The sequence below is a fragment of the Glycine max genome, chromosome 4 (genome assembly GCF_000004515.6).
Source record: "Glycine max cultivar Williams 82 chromosome 4, Glycine_max_v4.0, whole genome shotgun sequence".
In the NCBI taxonomy this organism is placed as follows: Eukaryota; Viridiplantae; Streptophyta; class Magnoliopsida; order Fabales; family Fabaceae; genus Glycine; species Glycine max.
This window is the reverse complement of record NC_016091.4, coordinates 39694736-39703331: the sequence shown is the minus strand read 5'-3', so window position 1 is coordinate 39703331 and position 8596 is coordinate 39694736. Positions and strand designations below refer to the sequence as shown.

The 8596-nt window shown below is 36.3% G+C and overlaps 1 non-coding gene across 1 annotated transcript; it reads left to right on the top strand.

The window, feature by feature from the left end:
* The first annotated feature begins 557 nt into the window (after nucleotides 1-557).
* Nucleotides 558-664, top strand: LOC113001535 (small nucleolar RNA R71). Its single transcript, XR_003266929.1, has one exon. It is a non-coding gene; the product is annotated as a small nucleolar RNA R71 (small nucleolar RNA).
* Nucleotides 665-8596: the final 7932 nt, after the last annotated feature.

Sequence of the window (8596 nt, the reverse complement as noted above, 5' to 3'; positions counted from 1 at the left end):
CAGCATTCTGGAAAGGAGGGACAGGTTGTTGTTGTTGTGGAGGACTTGCCCATCTCAGATTTGGATGATTTCTCCAACCTGGATTGTATCTGTTGCTTGAAAGATCATAATTATTCTTTTGTTGTTGATGGGGTCTATTATAAATGTTTGCAGCATAAGCTTCAGGTTGCTCATTGACTCCAGATTGCTGCAAAGAAGGACAAAGATCTGTATGGTGATCTGCAGAAGAACATAGACCACAGACTCTTGCAACAGGTGCAGATTTCTGATTCATGGCAAGCTAAGTTACTAGATTAACCAAGGCATCAAGTTTTCCCTCAAGCTTTTTATTTTCAGTAGATGAAGATGAATCCGTGGCCACCTCATGGACTCCTCTAAGGACAATAGCATCATTTCTTGCACTGAATTGTTGGGAGTTGGAATCCATCTTCTTAATCAAATTCCTAGCCTCAACAGGGGTCATATCACCAAGAGCTCCACCACTAGCAGCATCAATCATACTCTTCTCCATGTTGCTAAGTCCCTCATAGAAATATTGAAGAAGGAGTTGCTCAGAAATCTGGTGGTGAGGACAGCTTGCACACAATTTTTTGAATCTTTCCCAGTACTCATACAAGCTTTCTCCACTAAGTTGCCTGATGCCTAAAATATCTTTTCTGATGGTAGTGGTCCTAGATACAGGGAAGAATTTCTCCAAGAACACCCTCTTAAGGTCATCCCAGCTGAAAATGGACCTGGGAGCAAGGTAGTATAGCCAATCTTTTGCCACTCCCTCCAAAGAATGAGGAAAAGCCTTTAGAAAGATATGATCTTCTTGGACATCAGGGGGCTTCATGGTGGAACAAACAATATGGAACTCCTTAAGATGCTTATGAGGATCTTCACCTGCAAGACCATGAAACTTGGGCAGCAAATGTATAAGTCCAGTCTTGAGAACATATGGAACACCTTCATCAGGATATTGAATGCACAAGCTTTCATAAGTGAAATCAGGTGCAGCCATCTCCCTAAGAGTCCTCTCACGAGGTGGAGGTTAAGCCATGTTCTCAGTATGAAAATTAGTAGTGGAATGCTCAAAATCAGAATATTCAGAATCACCCTCAACAGAATGCTCAAAATGCTCAAAATGCACAGAATGACCAGGATGCACGCTATGCCTAACTAATCTATGAAAGGTTCTATCTATTTCAGGATCAAAGGGTTGTAAATCACCTGGATTGCCCCTAGTCATGCACCATATGTAGCAAATAATGTGTTTCTCAACAAGCACCTAACAAGGGGGTAAAACTACAGCTATACTCAAAGGATATCAAAATGAGCTGAAATTTTGTGAGGAATGCCCTAAAATCATGAAAAGATAGCACAAAAAATTTCAAACAAAAATTCAAAGTCTAACTATGAAAACTACCTAAGCAAAGTTTAGAAAAATACGACAATAATACTTGAAAAATAAAAAATAAAAACTTATTAAACGGATGATTTTTGGAGTTTGGGAGACCCCAACCGGCTAAAGCAGGTTGTCACAATATGGCAGATTTTTTTCTACCCCAAATGCATATATAATAATATTCATTCTGATACCCGGAGCAAAAGTTATGGCCGTTTTAAGTTTTGCTAAAAACAAGTTCCCAAAATTTTTGTCTCTCTCAAATACTGTCACACCAAGTGCTCCTGGTATTTTTCACACAAAATATGGATCAAAAGAAGCTACCACACAAAAAATAAGCCAAAAATAACAACTCTAACTATCACAACAAAAATTGCTAATTAAATTGCAAAATTAGTCGCTAATTCTCAGTCGTTAATCATTGTTCATCACTGTTCACAACAAAATACAAAGCTAAAACAGTCGCTAAAAATAGTCGCTAAACAGGGGATGCAACTGAAATGCAAAACAGAATGCTACACAAAATAAGATAACTAAACACTATTATGAACCTTTGGCCCACTGCTCCCCGGCAATGACGCCAAATTTGATCAAGGTTGTACCCGAATCAAATAAACATTAAAAATGCAGTATCTAGGAAGTGATCCTAGGTCGTCTCCCAACGAGCAATGGTCAACCAAACGTTCATAACAGGTAGTAATAAAATAGTAACGAATTGGGGGGTGTTTGTTTTTTTAATTTAAACAGCGAGCAAATTTTAATTAGAAAATAAAAGAATTAAAACATGTTTTTTCCCCTTGATTCACAGGCAAGTCTCTTATCCTAGGTTACGAGAATTTACCCTTTATCAGTTCAACCATTTAATCCAACCCTAAATTAAATTACTAAGCAAAATTTAACATAAGGTTGTCATTATGTGATTAAGCAACGCATACACCAATTAATCATGAATGAGACTGATCATTAAGCATGAACATAAATTAAGCGCAGAGACAATTAATCAAGCACTAAGTATGCATGGATTAATAGCAACAAATATAGAGTAATTGGTGAGGAGGAAAAACTTATCAGAATTCAATAGTAATAATAAAACCTCAAAGAGAGTTGTGCTTGATCCTCAAGAGAAAACAACGTCGGAGACTTAGCCTTCCATTAATCAGTAGAAAACGAAATTGCAGATTGAAGCAAAAAACGAATTTTATTGCTACGTTAATAGTATGCATGAACAGTAAAAACTGGAATTGCAAAACCTAAAATTATTCTCCTCCCCCAAACGAAAAAAACCTCCTAAAACTAAAACCTTGGTGTTGTTATATAGGTTCTCAGCCCCAAAGCTTACAAATATGTTTTAAGTCCAAGCCCATAAATAAAATAAAATCTGGACAAGATAAGATAAGATTTGATAAAATAAAATCTAGATGAAATAAAATCTTGATAAGATAAGATAAGATTGGATGAAATAATATCTAGATGAGATAAAATCTAAATAAGATAAGATTTGATAAAATAAAATTGTTTGATCTCTTCAAGTCCAAGCCCAATTCCGGATTCAAGCCCAATTGCTTATAATTCTCCTGAAATTAAATTAAAAACACAAAATTAGTCCTGTAGACCCAAATGATAAAACTGCATAATTAATTTGACAATTAAGGCTAATCAGTAATTAAAATGGTAACAAAAAGGGTTAAGAAATAGGAGAAAATGATGACACGTCACTATCAAATATGTTTTTCTGTATGTGCATCACATCAAGGTTATGACATAAAGTATTGTGCTTCCAATACGGTAACGGGAAAAAAATTATCTTTTCTCCCATGGACCCTTGATTTGACTCTTTTGCTCTTGCCGAACACATTAATGAGTCTTATAACAACTCTAAGACATCTTCCCCTTCTAACAAAGTTGGTGATGGCCTACATTCTGTTCTCCCATTAAAATCTCTTGCATTTGACCTATATCTATGATCCATAGGCAAAAAAACATGATGATCCATTTAAAACACTTTTTTGTTGTTGTTCAAATAAATCGAATTAGTGTCATAATTTGTTGAACATGTGTATCAGCAGTTGCCTATCATGAGTGTTTAGGACTGTTTATTTTAGTTTTAGTTATTGCTTTTTATGATTCCTTTTAGTTACAATAGTTGTTATGTTAGTGGTTATTGTTTAGAAAGTCAGATATTGCTTTTATAATTTCGTTCAGTTACTAAAACCTCTATTTAAACAGATTATTATTCAATAAAATATGTGCATTCATCTCCCTTCATTCTGTGAGTTAAGTTTTTTTCCAACAGATTGGTATCAAGAGCCTTCTTCTTAAAAGGGACCTATGAGTGAACCGAGTGAAACCCACTACAAAAAGCCAAAACACCTTGCTTCAATTCATCAAATAGATGGATTCTGAAACACCATACACAGCACTAGCACCACCTGTGTTTGATGGTAATAATTATCAAATCTGGGCAGCAAGAATATAGGCACATTTGGAGGCAAATGATCTCTGGGAAGTGGTTGAGGAACACTATGAAGTTCTTCCTTTACCAACCAATCCAACAATGGCTCAGATAAAAATCAAAAGGAGAGGAAAGCAAGAAAGTCAAAGGCAAGAGATTCTTTATTTGCTGTTGTCTCAAAAGAATTTTTCACTAGAATAATGACCATCAAATCAGGATATGAAATTTGGAGTTTTCTCAAGAATGAATACGAAGGAGATGAAAGGATTAAGGGAATGCAAGCCCTGAATCTGGTTAGATAATTTGAGATGTAGAAAATAAAGGAGTCTAAAACAATTAAAGAGTATGCTAACAAGCTTCTTAGCATTGCCAACAAAGTAAGATTGCTTGGTTCTGAATTTTGCGATTCAAGAATAGTTGAAAAAATACTAGTGACTGTCCCTGAAAGATTTGAGGCTACTATTACATCCCTGGAGAATACTAAGGATCTGTCAAAACTTACCTTGGCAGAACTTGTAAATGCTTTGCAAGCCCAAGAGCAAAGAAAAAGAATGAGGGTTAATGATTCTGTGGAAGGAGCATTGCAAGCTAAATTGCAAATTAACCAAGGAGAGAAAAGCGAGTGGAAGAAATACAAGAAGAAGAATTTTAACACACAAGAAGCAGCGGCTAACACTAACAAAAAAAAGTGGAGACAACAACAAAGGATTTCCTCCTTGCAAGCACTGTGGCAGAATGGGTCATCCTCCTTTCAAATGTTGGAGAAGACCCGATGTTAAGTGTGAAAAGTGCAACAAGTTGGGGCATCATGTGAGAATTTGCAAAAGCAATCTTCAACAAAATAATGAGGCTCAAGTTGCAGATCAACAAGAGGAAGAGCAATTGTTTAGTAGCTCAATTGAATGTTGGCTAGTGGATAGTGGTTGTACCAACCACATGACCCACGATCAAGAGCTTTTCAGAGAGTAGGGCAGATCACAAGTATCAAAAGTTAGAATTGGAAATGGTGATCTTATCACTGTTGAAGGAAAGGGAATTGTAGCCACTGAAAGTTGCACAGGTACAAAATTAATTTATGATGTTTTGTATGTATCTGAGATTGATCAAAACTTACTAAGTGTGGGACAATTGGTTGAGAAGGGGTTTAAAGTCATCTTTGAAAATAAGCACTATTTGATTAAAAATGTCAATGACAAGGAAATTTTCAGTATCAAAATGAGAGGTAAAAGTTTTTCATTTGACCCCCTGAAGGAGGAGCAAGCAGCCTATCCAGCCACTGTAAACAGTACAGAGGCTTGGCACAAAAGGTTAGGCCATTTTCATCATGCAGCTGTGCTGAACATGCAATGCAAGGAGTTGGTTCATGGCTTACCTCACTTAGATTCTAAATTACCAAGCTGTGAAGCATGTCAATATGGCAAGCAAGCAAGATTACCCTTCAAACAATCAACCTGGAGAGCAACAGAGAAGCTGCAGTTGATTCACACAGATTTGGCCGGACCTCAAAGGACTACTTCACTTAAAGAGAGTAAATATTACATCATCTTTATAGATGATTTCACCAGAATGTGCTGGATTTATTTTCTCAAGTCTAAGTTAGAGGTTGCAGGTGTATTTTGGAGATTTAAGCAGTGGATTGAAAAGCAAAGTGGATGCATGATTCAAGCTTTGAGGTCTGATAACGGCAAGGAGTACACTTCAGCATAATTCACCATGTTTTGTGAGGAAGCAGGCATTGAGCATCAATTAACAGCTCCTTACACCCCTCAACAAAAGGGGGTTAGTGAAAGAAAGAATCAGACGATAATGGAAATGGTCAGATGTATGCTTCATGAAAAAGGATTACCTAAGGAATATTGGGCAAAAGCTGCAAACACTGCAGTATTCTTGCTAAATCGACTTCCCACCAAAGCAGTAAACGGGAAGACTCCTTTTGAGACTTGGTATGGTTATAAACCTTCCTTGAAAAATTTTAAAGTATTTGGATGCTTGTGTTTTACTTATGTGCCACAGATTAAGAGAGACAAGCTAGACAAAAAAGTTGAACCTGGTATCTTTGTGGGATATAGTTTAGTATCTAAAGCTTATAGAGTTTTCCAACCTCATATAAGGAAAATTCTAATAAGTAGGGACGTGTACTTCATGGAGAATGAGAAATGGAGATGGAATGATACTGAAAAGATGTCGATAGCTGACCCTTTGCAAAAACAATATGAGTTACTTGATGATGCACCCGTGAGAGGCACTAGATTGCTCTCAGATATTTATGAAAGATGCAATGTAGCAGTTCTAGAACCTGCATGATATTGGTATGCAAAGGAGGATCCAAAATGGAGTGCTGCAATGCAGGAGGAGCTTGTCATGATTGATAAAAATCAAACTTGGGAACTCGTTGAAAGGTCTGAACACAGAAAAGTCATAGGTGTGAAGTGGGTGTTTAGAACAAAGCTGAATGCAGATGGCTCAATCAACAAACATAAAGCAAGGTTAGTAGTAAAGGGGTATGCTCAAATTTTTGGAGGAGATTTCTTTGATACTTTTGCTCCAATTACAAGGCAAGATACCATTAGGATGTTGGTAGCTATTGCAGCACAGAAGGGATGAGAAATCTGCCAACTTGATGTCAAGTCATCTTTGTTAAATGGATTTTTGGAGGAAGAAATCTATGTTGAGCAACCTAAAGGTTTCCTTGTGAAAGGACATGAGGACAAAGTCTATCTATTAAAGAAGGCTTTGTATGATTTGAAACATGCCCCAAGAGCCTGGTATAGCAGGATTGATGAGTATTTATCAAAACTAGGATTTGTTAAAAGTCTTAGTGAATCCACTTTATACATCAAAGGTGATCAAGCTAACTTCATTGTGATCTCTTTGTATGTTGATGATCTCTTAGTCACTGGCAGCAATGTTAAACTTATTCAGCAGTTCAAGGATGATATGATGCAAGTCTTTAAGATGACAAACCTAGGAGAAATGTCCTATTTCCTTGGTATGGAGATTAAGCAGAATGAAGGTGAATTTATAGCAGCCACAGTAGCTGTTAATCAAGCCTTATGGCTAAGGAAAATGCTAACTGATTTGCACTTGGAACAAGATACAACTACTGAAGTAATGGTGGACAATCAGGCAGCCATAGCCATCTCTAAAAATACATTTTTTTCATGGAAAAACAAAGCATTTTAGCATCAAATTATTTTTTCCTAGAGATGTACAGAGGGATGGTGCAGTGTGCTTGAAGTACTGCAAGACTGAAGACCAGCTGTCAGATATCTTCACCAAAGCTCTTCCGAGAAGTAGATTTGAGTTACTGAGATAGAAACTTGGACTTGCCAACCACTGATACAAGAAGGAGTGTTGAACATGTGTATCTGCAGTTGCCTATCATGAGTGTTTAGGACTGTTTGTTTTATTTTTAGTTATTGCTTTTTATGATTCCTTTCAGTTACAATAGTTGTTATGTTAGTGGATATTGTTTAGAAAGTTAGTTATTGCTTTTATAATTTCGTTCAGTTACAAAAATCTTAATTTAAACAGATTATTATTCAATAAAATGTGTGCATTCATCTCCCTTTATTTTGTGAGTTAAGTTTTTTTTTCCAACATAATTACAGCAAGGACATGCTAATTTCCCTTTTGTACTCCAGCCACTCAACATAGCATACCCAAGAAAGTCACTAATAGTCCACAATAGTGTTGCTCGGATTTAGAAAGTTTGATGTAGTGATGCATCATATTTTTCCACTCCTATTTCCCACAACACCTTCAACTCTTCAATCAATGGTTGGAGATACACATCAATGTCATTCCCCGAGGATGTTGAGCTAGGTATTAATAGGGACAACATAGAGTACTCAGCCTTCATGCACCACCAAGGTGGAAATTTATATGGTATTAGTACCACAGACCAAGTACTATGACTTGTACTTATTGTTCTAAAGGGATTAAGTCCGTCACTTGCCAATCCAAGTCTTATGTTACGTGAATCACCAACAAAGCCAGGATGACATTTATCAAATTCTTTCCATGCCTCTCCATCTGTAAGATGCCTCAACTTTCAATCTTTAGAACATTCTTTTTCATGTCACCTTAATGAGCTAGCCATCTTTGAACAAATGAACAATCTTTGAAGTCTAGGTATCAAGGGAAAGTGTCTCAACACTTTAGCTGGAACTTTATATGCTTTTTCTATTCTTTTTCAATCCATCTTGAAGTATGACAAACATGGCAGCATGTATCATTCACATTTTCTTTCCAATATAACATGCAATCATTAGGACAAGCATCAATCTTTTATAATCAAGGCCTAAGTCCTTTATCGTGCCTTTAGTTTTATTAAATGTAACAGGAATATTCAACTAAGGCATAGCTTCTCTCAACAACTCTAAGAGAGCAATGAATGATTCATTACTCCAACCATAAAGATACTTCAATAGACATAGTCGAATGGTAAATGATAGTTTAGAGAAGTTTTTGCAGCCCAGATATAACTCTTGCTTGGCTTCTTCCAATAAATTATCAAACTTTTTAGCATCTTCATTGGGGCCTTCACTAACTTCATTTTCTTATTGTACCACTTTTCTAAATCTTTCATTTAGTAGTCCATCAGTATCATCGATTTCATCTTCATCACTTGAAAGATAATCAAGATCATTGGGGTTTATTAGCTCCTCACCATGACGAACCCAAGTATTATATCATTTTTCAAATCCATATCCTATTAAATGTTCGAATACTACTGCCCTTGTCCTCCATAAAAC